The 14912-nt window shown below is 41.0% G+C and overlaps 1 protein-coding gene across 2 annotated transcripts in view; it reads left to right on the top strand.

Moving 5' to 3' along the window:
- trus (programmed cell death 2 like trus) overlaps nucleotides 1-14912 on the top strand; it is a 64332-nt gene that overhangs the window by 32604 nt on the left and 16816 nt on the right. The window lies entirely within an intron of this gene.

Below are 14912 nucleotides of genomic sequence, written 5' to 3'. Positions count from 1 at the left end.
GTAGTTGTTAAATGATTATTTCTTGTCAATTTTCTTTAGAAACTACTTTGTCTAATAAGCGCTAGATGACCGAGCTCGATAGCAGCAGTCACTTAAGTGCGGCCAGTATCCAGTAATCGGGAGATAGTGGGTTCAAGCCCCACTGTCGGCAGCCCTGAAGATGGTTTTTCGTGGTTTCCCATTTTCACACTAGGCAAATGCCGGGGCTGTACCTTAATTAAGGCCATGGCCGCTTCCTTCCAATTCCTAGGCCTTTCCTATCCCATCGTCGCCATAAGACATATCTGTGTCGGTGCGATGTAAAGCAAATAGCGTAATAATAATAATAATAATAATAATAATAATAATAATAAGAGCTAGATGTTTCTTTGGTGAGTATCCAAACCAAACCCCATGACACTACAGCCCTTGAAGGGCCTTGGCCTACCAAGCGACCGCTGCTCAGCCCGAAGGCCTGCAGATTACGAGGTGTCGTGTGGTCAGCACGACAAATCCTCTTGGCCGTTATTCTTGGCTTCCGAGACCGAGGCCGCTATCTCACCGTCAGATAGCTCCTCAATTCTAATCACGTAGGCTGAGTGGACCTCGAACCAGCCCTCAGGTCCAGGTAAAAATTCCTGACCTGGCCGGGAATCGAAACCGGGGCCTCCGAGTAAGAGGCAGGCACACTACCCCTACACCACGGGGGCCGGCCCTTTGGTGAGGATAACAGTACAAAAAAACACATATTACAAGAAGATTGAAAGAGAACACATTGGAAACTGACCAATTTGCTAATGATGCTGTCATGACCTATAACATAAATAAGGTTTTGTAATGTTTATATGAAGGTATGGTAAAACATACTGTGTTCGTGGTATAATAAGTAATAGTAATAATATTTTTTTTAAATAATATATATATAATATGAGTTTTGTCTGTACATTGCTCAGAATTTAAAAAGAAAGGTATTTCAGTATCGGTCGTGTCCACAGTAACAAGGAAATGCACCTATTAAGTTTCCATCATTTCTGACTGTATGTATGTACGGGCATCACGAGAAGATGGCTGAAGAGAATTTAATGAAAATCAGTATGTAAAGTCGGGGAATGATGCACTACGATCTAGGCTATAAATTATTTTATTCACGCTGAGTGAAATGGTAGTTTAGGGGAAGGCCTTAAATTTAATTCTCAAATATTCATGTTATTAATGGTCCTATCGATAAATAGTACATAACTAAAGTTAGCCTATATGGAATTAAATTTCTGATCATTTATGTCTTATACATTTTTACTGTACCCGCTATGATAACGTCACTTGAAGAATAAGACAAGAGGGGATCCTGAAAGAAGGAAGGACTGCCTTTACATTAGATGCTCTAATATCCCAGAGTCAGAAGGAAACTGAATGTGAAGGCCTACAATATCGAAAGCTCATAAAACTGACCAACCGAGCTTGGTAGCTGCAGTCACTTAAGTGCGGACAGTATCCAGTATTCGGGAGATAGTGGGTTCAAACCCCGCTGTCAGCAGCCTTGAAGATGGTTTTCCATGGTTTCCCATTTTCACACCAGGAAAATGCTGGGGCTGTACCTTAATCAAGGCCATGGCCGCTTCTTTTCCCCTCCTAGTGTTTTCCTATCCCATCATCGCCATAAGACCTATCAGTGAAGGTGCGACGTAAAGCAGATTGTAAAAAAAAAAAAAAAAAAAAAAAAGAATGATCAACAATAACATTATATTGACTATTGTTGTGATGTGATTTGTCTCTTTTGCTGCCACTCATCTCCAATAGATGCAATTACTGCTGCATCCTGAGTAAAACAGCTTGCCTGAATATTGGCGGAAAGTGGCTAGGGAGTTAGATAACTTTGCACATTCTATATGATTGCCCTGTCAACGACGGGTACTGCAGCTAGTAATAATAATAATAATAATAATAATAATAATAATAATACCCTTGGCCAAAGAGAAGAAATATCCATGGTGGAATAGTGTGCAAAATGTGTTAAGCAGTGTAAATGCATCAATTTCAGTGACTTGTCTGTTTTTGTCTGATGCCTTACTCAAAAACCTGCAAAAATAATGCATAGTTTATTGAGAGTTTGGTTGTCCTGTACATTTATATTTTAAAATTTTATTTAGCTAAAATTTGAGCATAATATCCAGTTGGCATGGCTTATTAAGTCTGATATCCTGCATTTGAAAACAAGTTGGTGCATAATTGCAGGTTCTAAACTCGTAAATGATGGTCAAGGTAAAAGGTATGAGACAAGTGAAATGAGGAAAGTGAAGTAGTACAGAGAATACATCAATAACATTTAGTAATTTATAGATTGGACATAGTGTCCACATTCTGGAAAGTCAGGGAAAAACATTTTGGTCAGGGAAAGTCAGGGAAATAGATTAAAAATCTGGAAAGTCAGGGAAATCTTCCCCAGTGATGGATTTGAGGGGATATTATTAGGCTCTAGTCTGTTGTAACCCAGGCTATTGTAGCATTTCTTTTTCAGGTAATTTTTCACAAGAAGTGCATAACAATTCTACAATTTTTGTAGTGCCCTAGTGTCATTTCTTTCAACCATTTTTAAATTTTATTTTTTATTTTTTATTTCAGTTTGAGGATGCTTCCTTGAAACTCATGACAATGGCTAACAAGCAGTGTACATTTAATAAACTTTGGCTGGACATTAAAGTGTTTCCTGAACTGAGTGGTTGGTTGGACATATTGGTAAATGATGCAACTTCAGCATATTTTAAAGTGTGTTGTAAATCATTCAAACTTAGTAATATGGGCAAACAAGCAGTCACTTCTCATGCCAACAGATCTACTCATATAAAATACACGAAAGCTGAGTCTTCCCAGCCAACAATGTCTTTCTTTGCAAATAATACCTTTACTCCATCTCCACTTAAAGGTACACAGCCAATAGTTAGCACTACATCCACAGCTACAAAGGAATTGGCAGTGCCAGGAACAAGTCAAAGCAATTTAAAGACTTGCAGTGTGAATAAAGATGTTATCTTAGCTGAAGCCATATGGGCTCTCCAGGTTGTTACTGGAAAGATGTTTCTCAACTCTTGTGATGAAACCTCCGCAATACTCAGAACAGTGTTCCCAGATAGTAAAATTGCTCAAAACTGTACTATGGGCAAGATAAGTCTTCCTATTTTATAAATAATGGATTAGCCCCATATTTTAAAGAAAGTTTGCAAAATGACTTAAAACAGTGCTCGGACTACGTTGTTTGTTTTGATGAGTCATTAGACAAATTAGTCCAAAGAGGACAAATGGACTTATGTGAAAAATTTAGGGATGTAAATCTTCAAAAGTTGCAACCAGGTATTGAAATGGTGTATTTTTAGGCAGGGCAACTGCGGATCACTTATTAGATGGGTTTATACCTGGACTGTTCTTACCTTTAGGCAATATTTTGCAAGTGTCAGTGGATGGGCTGAATGTTAACCTCAGTTTTATTAAAAAACTTGAAAATCATTTGTAAGTTCTAAACCCCGAGGCCAAATCTCTTCTTGATATAGGCATATGCAGTTTGCATATAGTGAAATGAGCCCTGAAAACTGGAATCTCCAAAATTGACTGGGACCTTTTTAATTTTTTCCGATCTCTGCACAATCTTTTTAAAGATAGCCCTGCTTGACGTGCTGAATACTGTATATAGACATAACAACAAGCACCGCATTTCCGTACAAGTTCACTGCAATAAGATGGTTGGAAAATGGATGCTGTGTTGATCAAGCTCTTAAAATATATGATCACATTGACAAATCCATGAAAGTGTACACTGTAAAAAAAAAAACCTTCAATACCTTAGAGAAGCCATGAAGAATCCACTACTTAAGGCAAAATTAAGTGCTTTTAGAAGTATTTTGCCAGATGTTGAACCTTTCCTCACAAGATTTCAAAGTCAGAAACTTGATGACTGATTTGTCTTCAAATTTGAAAACTGTTTTGAATATAGACCTATACTAATTGGAATTCATTATATTCACCTACATTAGAAACACAAGTTAATTACATTTGATCTCAAGAGTGCTTTAAATCCACATGAATTGGTATTAGATTGATGTAAAATAATTGTATTTTCGTATTTGAATTACTCTATTAATAAGTTAGTTGTACTTTGTTCCTTGGAAATGCATGCTACGGATTGGGGTCGAAACCGGTACCGCTTCCGCTTATAATTAAATAGGAATGTAACTCTACATTCCGTATTTATACGTATTGAATAGGTTGAACTACCTTATTTATTATTTCAATTTAATAACGGGCTTTACGTCGCACCGACACAGATAGGTCTTCTGGCGACGATGGAATAGGAAAGGCCTAGGAGTTGGTAGGAAGCGGCTGTGGCCTTAAGTAAAGTACAGCCCCAGCATTTGCCTGGTATGAAAATGGGAAACCACGGAAAACCATCTTCAGGGCTGCCGATAGTGGGATTCCCTTGGAAATGATATGATAGTTATATATGTTAGGCCTACATGTTACCTTTAAACAATTTATATATATATATATAAAGTGCCCATCAATGTAATTGGTTTTCTATAAATAATTGAAAAAAGGGAAGTGGAGAGAGAATTACATCAGCTATGGGAATTGTGGAGGCTGGCATTTCCGTCTTTTGTTCCTTGTAAAACATGCTGTTCAGCAAATCAACTTGCCGCTCAGTTTTTATGAGTCAGGGAAATTTTTCTTAGTAGGTCAGGGATGTTGGGGAAAGTCAAGGAAACCTGAGAGAACATTTCTATGGACACTATGTTGGAACTTGAAAAGGATGCAGGAAATGTAGGATAAGAAGAAAACCAGATAAAGATGAATACAGGTGGTGCTGGACAGAGTATCTCAGATGGTAGAGCACAGGCCTTCTGAGCTCAAGTTAGTGGGTTTAATTCCTACTCAGTCCAGTGATATTTCAAAGCGCATAAATAAACCAGCCTCATATCGGTAGATACTGGCATAATACCAATATAAATGGTCCGTTATTGGACACTATAAATTTTCCAGCTAGCTCATTCTTGGTTGCCAGCGTTTCGCCCTCGTGTGCTAGGGTGGGCTCATCAGTTGGTACCTAGCACACCTACCAATACGCTGGCTAGTGCATACCGTGGAGGCCACTGCGTAGGCTAACTGGAGCCACCGGCAGTGCCAATGCACTAAGAGACTTTGTCTCATCACTAAAAATTGATGCCTGCTTGGCCATCAGATGATATAGATGTTGATTCCCATAGGGAATCTGAAATATTTGTCCTGAATGAGCAAATTTATAATACCAATATAAATGGTCCGTTATTGCACACTATAAATTTTCCAGCTAGCTCATTCTTGGTTGCCAGCGTTTCGCCCTCGTGTGCTAGGGTGGGCTCATCAGTTGGTACCTAGCACACCTACCAATACGCTGGCTAGTGCATACCGTGGAGGCCACTGCGTAGGCTAACTGGAGCCACCGGCAGTGCCAATGCACTAAGAGACTTTGTCTCATCACTAAAAATTGATGCCTGCTTGGCCATCAGATGATATAGATGTTGATTCCCATAGGGAATCTGAAATATTTGTCCTGAATGAGCAAATTTATAATACCAATATAAATGGTCCGTTATTGGACACTATAAATTTTCCAGCTAGCTCATTCTTGGTTGCCAGCGTTTCGCCCTCGTGTGCTAGGGTGGGCTCATCAGTTGGTACCTAGCACACCTACCAATACGCTGGCTAGTGCATACCGTGGAGGCCACTGCGTAGGCTAACTGGAGCCACCGGCAGTGCCAATGCACTAAGAGACTTTGTCTCATCACTAAAAATTGATGCCTGCTTGGCCATCAGATGATATAGATGTTGATTCCCATAGGGAATCTGAAATATTTGTCCTGAATGAGCAAATTTATAATACCAATATAAATGGTCCGTTATTGGACACTATAAATTTTCCAGCTAGCTCATTCTTGGTTGCCAGCGTTTCGCCCTCGTGTGCTAGGGTGGGCTCATCAGTTGGTACCTAGCACACCTACCAATACGCTGGCTAGTGCATACCGTGGAGGCCACTGCGTAGGCTAACTGGAGCCACCGGCAGTGCCAATGCACTAAGAGACTTTGTCTCATCACTAAAAATTGATGCCTGCTTGGCCATCAGATGATATAGATGTTGATTCCCATAGGGAATCTGAAATATTTGTCCTGAATGAGCAAATTTATAATACCAATATAAATGGTCCGTTATTGGACACTATAAATTTTCCAGCTAGCTCATTCTTGGTTGCCAGCGTTTCGCCCTCGTGTGCTAGGGTGGGTTCATCAGTTGGTACCTAGCACACCTACCAATACGCTGGCTAGTGCATACAGTGGAGGCCACTGCGTAGGCTAACTGGAGCCACCGGCAGTGCCAATGCACTAAGAGACTTTGTCTCATCACTAAAAATTGATGCCTGCTTGGCCATCAGATGATATAGATGTTGATTCCCATAGGGAATCTGAAATATTTGTCCTGAATGAGCAAATTTATAATACCAATATAAATGGTCCGTTATTGGACACTATAAATTTTCCAGCTAGCTCATTCTTGGTTGCCAGCGTTTCGCCCTCGTGTGCTAGGGTGGGCTCATCAGTTGGTACCTAGCACACCTACCAATACGCTGGCTAGTGCATACCGTGGAGGTCACTGCGTAGGCTAACTGGAGCCACCGGCAGTGCCAATGCACTAAGAGACTTTGTCTCATCACTAAAAATTGATGCCTGCTTGGCCATCAGATGAAATAGATGTTGATTCCCATAGGGAATCTGAAATATTTGTCCTGAATGAGCAAATTTATAATACCAATATAAATGGTCCGTTATTGGACACTATAAATTTTCCAGCTAGCTCATTCTTGGTTGCCAGCGTTTCGCCCTCGTGTGCTAGGGTGGGCTCATCAGTTGGTACCTAGCACACCTACCAATACGCTGGCTAGTGCATACCGTGGAGGCCACTGCGTAGGCTAACTGGAGCCACCGGCAGTGCCAATGCACTAAGAGACTTTGTCTCGTCACTAAAAATTGATGCCTGCTTGGCCATCAGATGATATAGATGTTGATTCCCATAGGGAATCTGAAATATTTGTCCTGAATGAGCAAATTTATAATACCAATATAAATGGTCCGTTATGGGACACTATAAATTTTCCAGCTAGCTCATTCTTGGTTGCCAGCGTTTCGCCCTCGTGTGCTAGGGTGGGCTCATCAGTTGGTACCTAGCACACCTACCAATACGCTGGCTAGTGCATACCGTGGAGGCCACTGCGTAGGCTAACTGGAGCCACCGGCAGTGCCAATGCACTAAGAGACTTTGTCTCATCACTAAAAATTGATGCCTGCTTGGCCATCAGATGATATAGATGTTGATTCCCATAGGGAATCTGAAATATTTGTCCTGAATGAGCAAATTTATAATACCAATATAAATGGTCCGTTATTGGACACTATAAATTTTCCAGCTAGCTCATTCTTGGTTGCCAGCGTTTCGCCCTCGTGTGCTAGGGTGGGCTCATCAGTTGGTACCTAGCACACCTACCAATACGCTGGCTAGTGCATACCGTGGAGGCCACTGCGTAGGCTAACTGGAGCCACCGGCAGTGCCAATGCACTAAGAGACTTTGTCTCATCACTAAAAATTGATGCCTGCTTGGCCATCAGATGATATAGATGTTGATTCCCATAGGGAATCTGAAATATTTGTCCTGAATGAGTAAATTTATAATACCAATATAAATGGTCCGTTATTGGACACTATAAATTTTCCAGCTAGCTCATTCTTGGTTGCCAGCGTTTCGCCCTCGTGTGCTAGGGTGGGCTCATCAGTTGGTACCTAGCACACCTACCAATATGCTGGCTAGTGCATACCGTGGAGGCCACTGCGTAGGCTAACTGGAGCCACCGGCAGTGCCAATGCACTAAGAGACTTTGTCTCATCACTAAAAATTGATGCCTGCTTGGCCATCAGATGATATAGATGTTGATTCCCATAGGGAATCTGAAATATTTGTCCTGAATGAGCAAATTTATAATACCAATATAAATGGTCCGTTATTGGACACTCTCTCTTAGTGCATTGGCACTGCCGGTGGCTCCAGTTAGCCTACGCAGTGGCCTCCATGGTATGCACTAGCCAGCGTATTGGTAGGTGTGCTAGGTACCAACTGATGAGCCCACCCTAGCACACGAGGGCGAAACGCTGGCAACCAAGAATGAGCTAGCTGGAAAATTTATAGTGTCCAATAACGGACCATTTATATTGGTATTATAAATTTGCTCATTCAGGACAAATATTTCAGATTCCCTATGGGAATCAACATCTATATCATCTGATGGCCAAGCAGGCATCAATTTTTAGTGATGAGACAAAGTCTCTTAGTGCATTGGCACTGCCGGTGGCTCCAGTTAGCCTACGCAGTGGCCTCCACGGTATGCACTAGCCAGCGTATTGGTAGGTGTGCTAGGTACCAACTGATGAGCCCACCCTAGCACACGAGGGCGAAACGCTGGCAACCAAGAATGAGCTAGCTGGAAAATTTATAGTGTCCAATAACGGACCATTTATATTGGTATTATAAATTTGCTCATTCAGGACAAATATTTCAGATTCCCTATGGGAATCAACATCTATATCATCTGATGGCCAAGCAGGCATCAATTTTTAGTGATGAGACAAAGTCTCTTAGTGCATTGGCACTGCCGGTGGCTCCAGTTAGCCTACGCAGTGGCCTCCACGGTATGCACTAGCCAGCGTATTGGTAGGTGTGCTAGGTACCAACTGATGAGCCCACTCTAGCACACGAGGGCGAAACGCTGGCAACCAAGAATGAGCTAGCTGGAAAATTTATAGTGTGCAATAACGGACCATTTATATTGGTATTATAAATTTGCTCATTCAGGACAAATATTTCAGATTCCCTATGGGAATCAACATCTATATCATCTGATGGCCAAGCAGGCATCAATTTTTAGTGATGAGACAAAGTCTCTTAGTGCATTGGCACTGCCGGTGGCTCCAGTTAGCCTACGCAGTGGCCTCCACGGTATGCACTAGCCAGCGTATTGGTAGGTGTGTTAGGTACCAACTGATGAGCCCACCCTAGCACACGAGGGCGAAACGCTGGCAACCAAGAATGAGCTAGCTGGAAAATTTATAGTGTCCAATAACGGACCATTTATATTGGTATTATAAATTTGCTCATTCAGGACAAATATTTCAGATTCCCTATGGGAATCAACATCTATATCATCTGATGGCCAAGCAGGCATCAATTTTTAGTGATGAGACAAAGTCTCTTAGTGCATTGGCACTGCCGGTGGCTCCAGTTAGCCTACGCAGTGGCCTCCACGGTATGCACTAGCCAGCGTATTGGTAGGTGTGCTAGGTACCAACTGATGAGCCCACCCTAGCACACGAGGGCGAAACGCTGGCAACCAAGAATGAGCTAGCTGGAAAATTTATAGTGTCCAATAACGGACCATTTATATTGGTATTATAAATTTGCTCATTCAGGACAAATATTTCAGATTCCCTATGGGAATCAACATCTATATCAGATACTGGCATGTAAAATAATTCTATGGTACAAAATTCCAGCACCTTGATGTTTCCAAAAACCTTAAAAGTAGTTATGGGATGTAAAATCAATAATAATAATAATAATAATAATAATAATAATAATAATAATAATAATAATCATACAAGAATCCATCTGAGAAAAGCTTGAAACTCAAAAACTCATGGACACAAGAAAGACAGCAGGCCCATAGTGAAAGGATGAGGAAGTTGTGGGAAGATAAGAAGATGAAGAATACCAGTGCTGTTTAATGTTTTCCACGTGCTCCTTAAGGGGCTAAACGAATGTTATGATATATATATATATATAATAATACAATATTACTGGTCAAACAGAAGAAATACCTAGGGTGGTATAGTGAATGTGAAGAGACCGTACGGAAACGTTCCAAAGCCTGGAATAAAAAGTGTTTGAATATAAAACATTTTGAAGAATTCAAGGAACAGAGAAAATGCACGGCCAAAACCATCAGGAATGTTAAGCGTAGGTATGAAAAGGAAACAGCTGGACAGAATTGAGGAAGAATTCGGGAAAAATAATACAACAGATTTCTTTTGAATGTTCAGTAACAAGATCGAGGAGTCACTCCTGGGAGTATATGTGTCAAAGATGAAGAAGAGAAACTTATCAATAATAACAAGAAGAATTGTGAACATCTGGCCAGCTACTTTCGGAAGCTTGTTAATTGTGATCCTCTGGAGGACAGGTTAGTACTTGAAGAACGTAACAAGGGAACTGCCCATATTGTCATATCGAAATTGACAATGAAATTTGCTATAGAGGATGAGGGGTCCATAAGAAAGCAATGTACAAACATTTAGCTGCCATTTCGATCTGTAAGGTCCTGAAATTGATACGGAAATGTCTAATAGAATTGCACGCATTAAGGTATAGCTCAACGTGGACAGCCCTGGTGACCAGGTGAAGCGACCGGGTTACCTTTAGCTTTCTGCGCTAACCAGTAGACACATGTTCCTTTGAAAGAGCATTCATGAATCCGGCTAATGTTCTAGAGTATGCTTTATGTTATTTCCTTGAAAATGGTTTCTCCTCTTCCCGTGGAATAACTTTGGAAGCAAGGGTGATGGGTCGACATGTGATCAAACTAATTGAAAATCATCCCATGGATGCCAGTATCGTCCAATATCATCTTGGGGTCGTGCCTGGAGAGAAATAGTGACAGTGAAAGTGATAGTAGAACCAGCGACACCTCATCTGCATTATCTGAAAGAGAAGGCAGCACGCCATTACCAGGAACAAGATGTGTTATAGATCTGATTTTGAGCCCCGAGTCTGATTCCCGCCAATCCAATGAAGAGACACCACAGTCACCTAGCAAATGTACTAGTTCAGGCTATGCTTCCAGTCCACAGAAGAAAGTGAAACTAACTGTAGATCTTGCATACAAGAGAAAAGCTGTAAATTTATGGTTAAATATTGGGGGTAAGAAGCGGTTTTCATTAACCACTCTTCGCAAAAGTTGTCATAAGGTTACGTCACTACGATAACTGTACAGGTGGAAGAACCAATTACAATCTACATCAGTAAACCCCATTGAACACAGAAAATTGATGCACACAAAATTATTTTCTTGCTTTACAGAAGCAAGAAGACTGAAATGGAATGTATGCGATGAAGAACTGCGACTGTGGGCCTTGGAAATTTCAAGAGAAAGTTCAATGTGACAAGCTAATTTCAGAGCATGTGCTAGTTGGTTGAGTCGTTTTAAGAAAAAGTACTGAATAAAAAGTAGAAAAATTACAAAATTTGTATCCCGTACATATTTGCAAGAAGAAGACAAAGATAAAGTCACAAAGAAATTTGTAGAAGCAGCTACAGAGCGATTTTTAGACTACACCCCTTCTTCAATATACAATACTGATCAAGGTGGTTTAGTGCGCGAAATGAAAGCGAAAAGGACTCTTATCATTTGTTGGTGAGAAACATACAGAAACAGTTGCTCAGTCAGTTAGTGCACTCGCCTATTTGTACACAATCATGCCTACAATTAGAATGCCCGGTACTCTTTTCCCAAAATTATTCATTGTACTAGAGGAGGCAACTGGAACTTTCGGTCTGAGAGTTTCCAAAGAAATGTTTTATGCCAAAAATATAATTGTAACAGCAGCAAAATCAGGGAAAAAGGGGAAAAAAGAATTCCCATTTGCGGAAGAGAAGTGTTTGCTACTGCTAGATTCCTCCAGGCAAAGTATAGAAATTCTCCAGATTCCTCCCGGCACTACAAGGAAAATACAGCCCTTGGACAAGTTTTTCTTCCGGCAGTGGAAGGCTTTGTATCGCCGCTTAACAGACATTGTGCTGACTTGTGAGGACTTTCAGTTTGATGTTTATCAGAGAAACAGCATACTGAAAATGCAGTTCTTCATTCATTTTCAGTTTTCTTCCCCATGATTCAAGGACATGATTAAATGTTAGTGATTCGCAACCAATTATACAACGGAGAGACCTCCCGAGTTTGAAGTGCCTGCGAATTATTTCCTTCAAACAAGTAAAGAAAACTCTGAAGAACAATGTGGTCTCAAAGTGGATATTCGTTGTGCATGGTGCCAAAAATACTTGTGTTTTTATCATGGGATTAATGCACCTCATTTATGTTTCACATTCGTTCTTTAACAATAAAGTGACCTTGGCGCGTGGTAGCCTGTCAGTTTGTTCTCTCTCTCTCTCTCCAGCACAACTGCAACTCAACTCCGCTGTCCGCCGCGCGAGCTAGCAAGAAACAAGGGTTGTCCAATAAGCTGCGTTGTTACACGGATTTTGTATCAAGATTTAGAAACCTGCCAGTTCGAAATGGCAGCTAAATTTTTTTACTCGCTATTTTATGGGTCTCCTCATGGTCTCTGCGAAATTGTATTGTCGATTTCAGTATGACAGTATGGATAGTTTCCTTGTAAGAATAAATTATTCCCTGCCACCAGATAAGAGAGAAATTAAGGAGATAATAAAAGAGCTAAAGAACAATAAAGCTTCAGGAAAGGATTTCACCTCTGCAGAACTATTTAAGTACTCTGGGAAAAATGTATTTGAAAAACTAGAGGAACCTTTTGCAAATATTTGGGAGATAAAAGTAATCCCTTGTGAATGGAAGAATGTACTCATTCACCCATTGCATAAGAAGCGGGGGACAGAACTAATGCCAACAACTACACAAGTATTTCCCTTCCTCCTATTGCATATAAAATCCTTTTGAATAGAACTGAAACTCCTCTAGATAAAGAGTTGGGTAAAATCAGGCAGATTTTAGGAAAGGATATCACTGTGCAGAACAAATACAGGGTCTTTAACTCAAAGTGGGGCTGGCACAGCGCAGCACAGTGGATAGATGGGTGAGCTGAACGTCAAACGAGCACATGGCAACTCACTGAGCTTGGGACCGGGAGAGCGCCCCGTATGAATCCCTTGCAAATTACAAGCACACATAATAACATTTCTCACTTTGTCTCAGACTATGTTGAAAGTGTCCTCCACCTGCATCTACACATTTCTGACTTCATAGCCTCATTTTCTCTCATGACATTTTGTTCTGGGTTCATCTAGAATGTGATGGTTTGTTGCATAAACCTAATTTTTCAATTTTCCCTATAAATAAAAATCTGGGGATCTTGCGGGCCACAATGGTTTAGTAATTATCCTGTTGTCAAAAATTTCCTCAATTAAACTTAATGACTTGTTAGCCGTATGTGCGGTTGCTGAGTCGTGCTCTAAATATCCAGATTGGCATTCATTGTCCGTCAATTGTTACAAAGCCGAGCTCGATAGTTGCAGTCGCTTAAGTGCGGCCAGTATCCAGTAATCGGGAGATAGTGGGTTCCAGCCCCACTGTCGGCAGCCCTGAAGAGATGGTTTTCCATGGTTTCCCATTTTCACACCAGGCAAATGCCAGGGCTGTACCTTAATTAAGGCCACGGCCGCTTCGTTCCACTTCCTAGGCCTTTCCTATCCCATCGCCATCAAAGACCTATCTGTGTCGGTGCGATGTAAAACGAACAGCAAAAAAAAAAAAAAATGTTAGAAAATGGTACAAGAATGTCATTCCTATATCTCTGCCCAGTGATTGTGGTTTCAAAAGCTATAGGCCCTATTATCCTGTCTGCAGTTTCTGTCGCCAACATTCCCATTTTCACACCCTAGATCAATAACTTCCAACCAATCACTACTAATCTGCATTTAGAGCAGTCGCCCAGGTGGCAGATTCCCTATCTGTTGTTTTCCTAGCCTTTTCTTAAATGATTGCAAAGAAATTGGAAATTTATTGAACATCTCCCTTAGAAGTTATTCCAGTCCCAAACTCTCTTTCCTATAAACAAATATTTGCCCCAATTTACCCTCTTGAACTCCAGCTTTATCTTCTTATTGTGATCTTTCCTACTTTTAAAGACACCACTCAAACTTATTCGTCTACTGATGTCATTCCACGCCATCTCTCCACTGACAGCTCGGAACATACCACTTATTGTTCCCAATGGGAATCAACATCTATATCACATACCACTTAGACGAGCAGCTCGTCTCCTTTCTTCCAAGTCTTCCCAGCCCAAACTTTGCAACATTTTTTGTTTTTGTTGGAAATCACCCAGAACAAATCCAGCTGCTTTTCTTTGGATTTTTTCCAGTTCTTGAATCAAGTAATCCTGGTGAGGGTCCCATTCACTAGAACCATACTCTAGTTGGGGTCTTATCAGAGACTTATATGCCCTTTCCTTTACATCCTTACTGAAATGGCATATGGCTTTTAGAGCTGGGAGTGTCGAAGGACAAGTTCGGCTCGCCAGTTGCAGGTCTTTTGAGTTGGCACCCGTAGGCGACCTGCGCGTCGTAATGAGATGAAATTATGTTGAAGACGACACATACACCCAGTCTCCGTGCCAGCGGAATTAACCAATTGTGGTTAAAATTCCCGACCCTGCCGGGAGTCGAACCCGGGACCCCTGTGACCAAAGGCCAGCACGCTAACCATTTAGCCATGGAGCCGGACTACAACCTTACTACAACCCCTAAATACCCTCATAACCATGTGCGGAGATCTGTACCCTTTACAGTCATATTTATGTGATTACCCCAATGAAGATCTTTCCATATATTAACACCTAGGTACTTACAATGATCCCCAAAAGAAACTTTCACCCTATCAACGCAGTAATTAAAACTGAGAGGACTTTTCCTATTTGTGAAACTCACAACCTAACTTTTAACCCCATTTATCAGCCTTTGCTGGTGAGATGTAGTGTTTGCAAAGGCACTATGTCTTCTGCTTTGGGCTAGAATAAATTTGTTACTTTCATTGACCTGTCTCAGTCTCATCCTTGGCTTTGACAA

This window comes from Anabrus simplex, chromosome 1, assembly GCF_040414725.1.
Source record: "Anabrus simplex isolate iqAnaSimp1 chromosome 1, ASM4041472v1, whole genome shotgun sequence".
NCBI classification, from domain to species: Eukaryota; Metazoa; Arthropoda; class Insecta; order Orthoptera; family Tettigoniidae; genus Anabrus; species Anabrus simplex.
The sequence above is the reverse complement of the archived record's forward strand: the minus strand, read 5'-3'. Positions and strand labels throughout refer to the sequence as shown.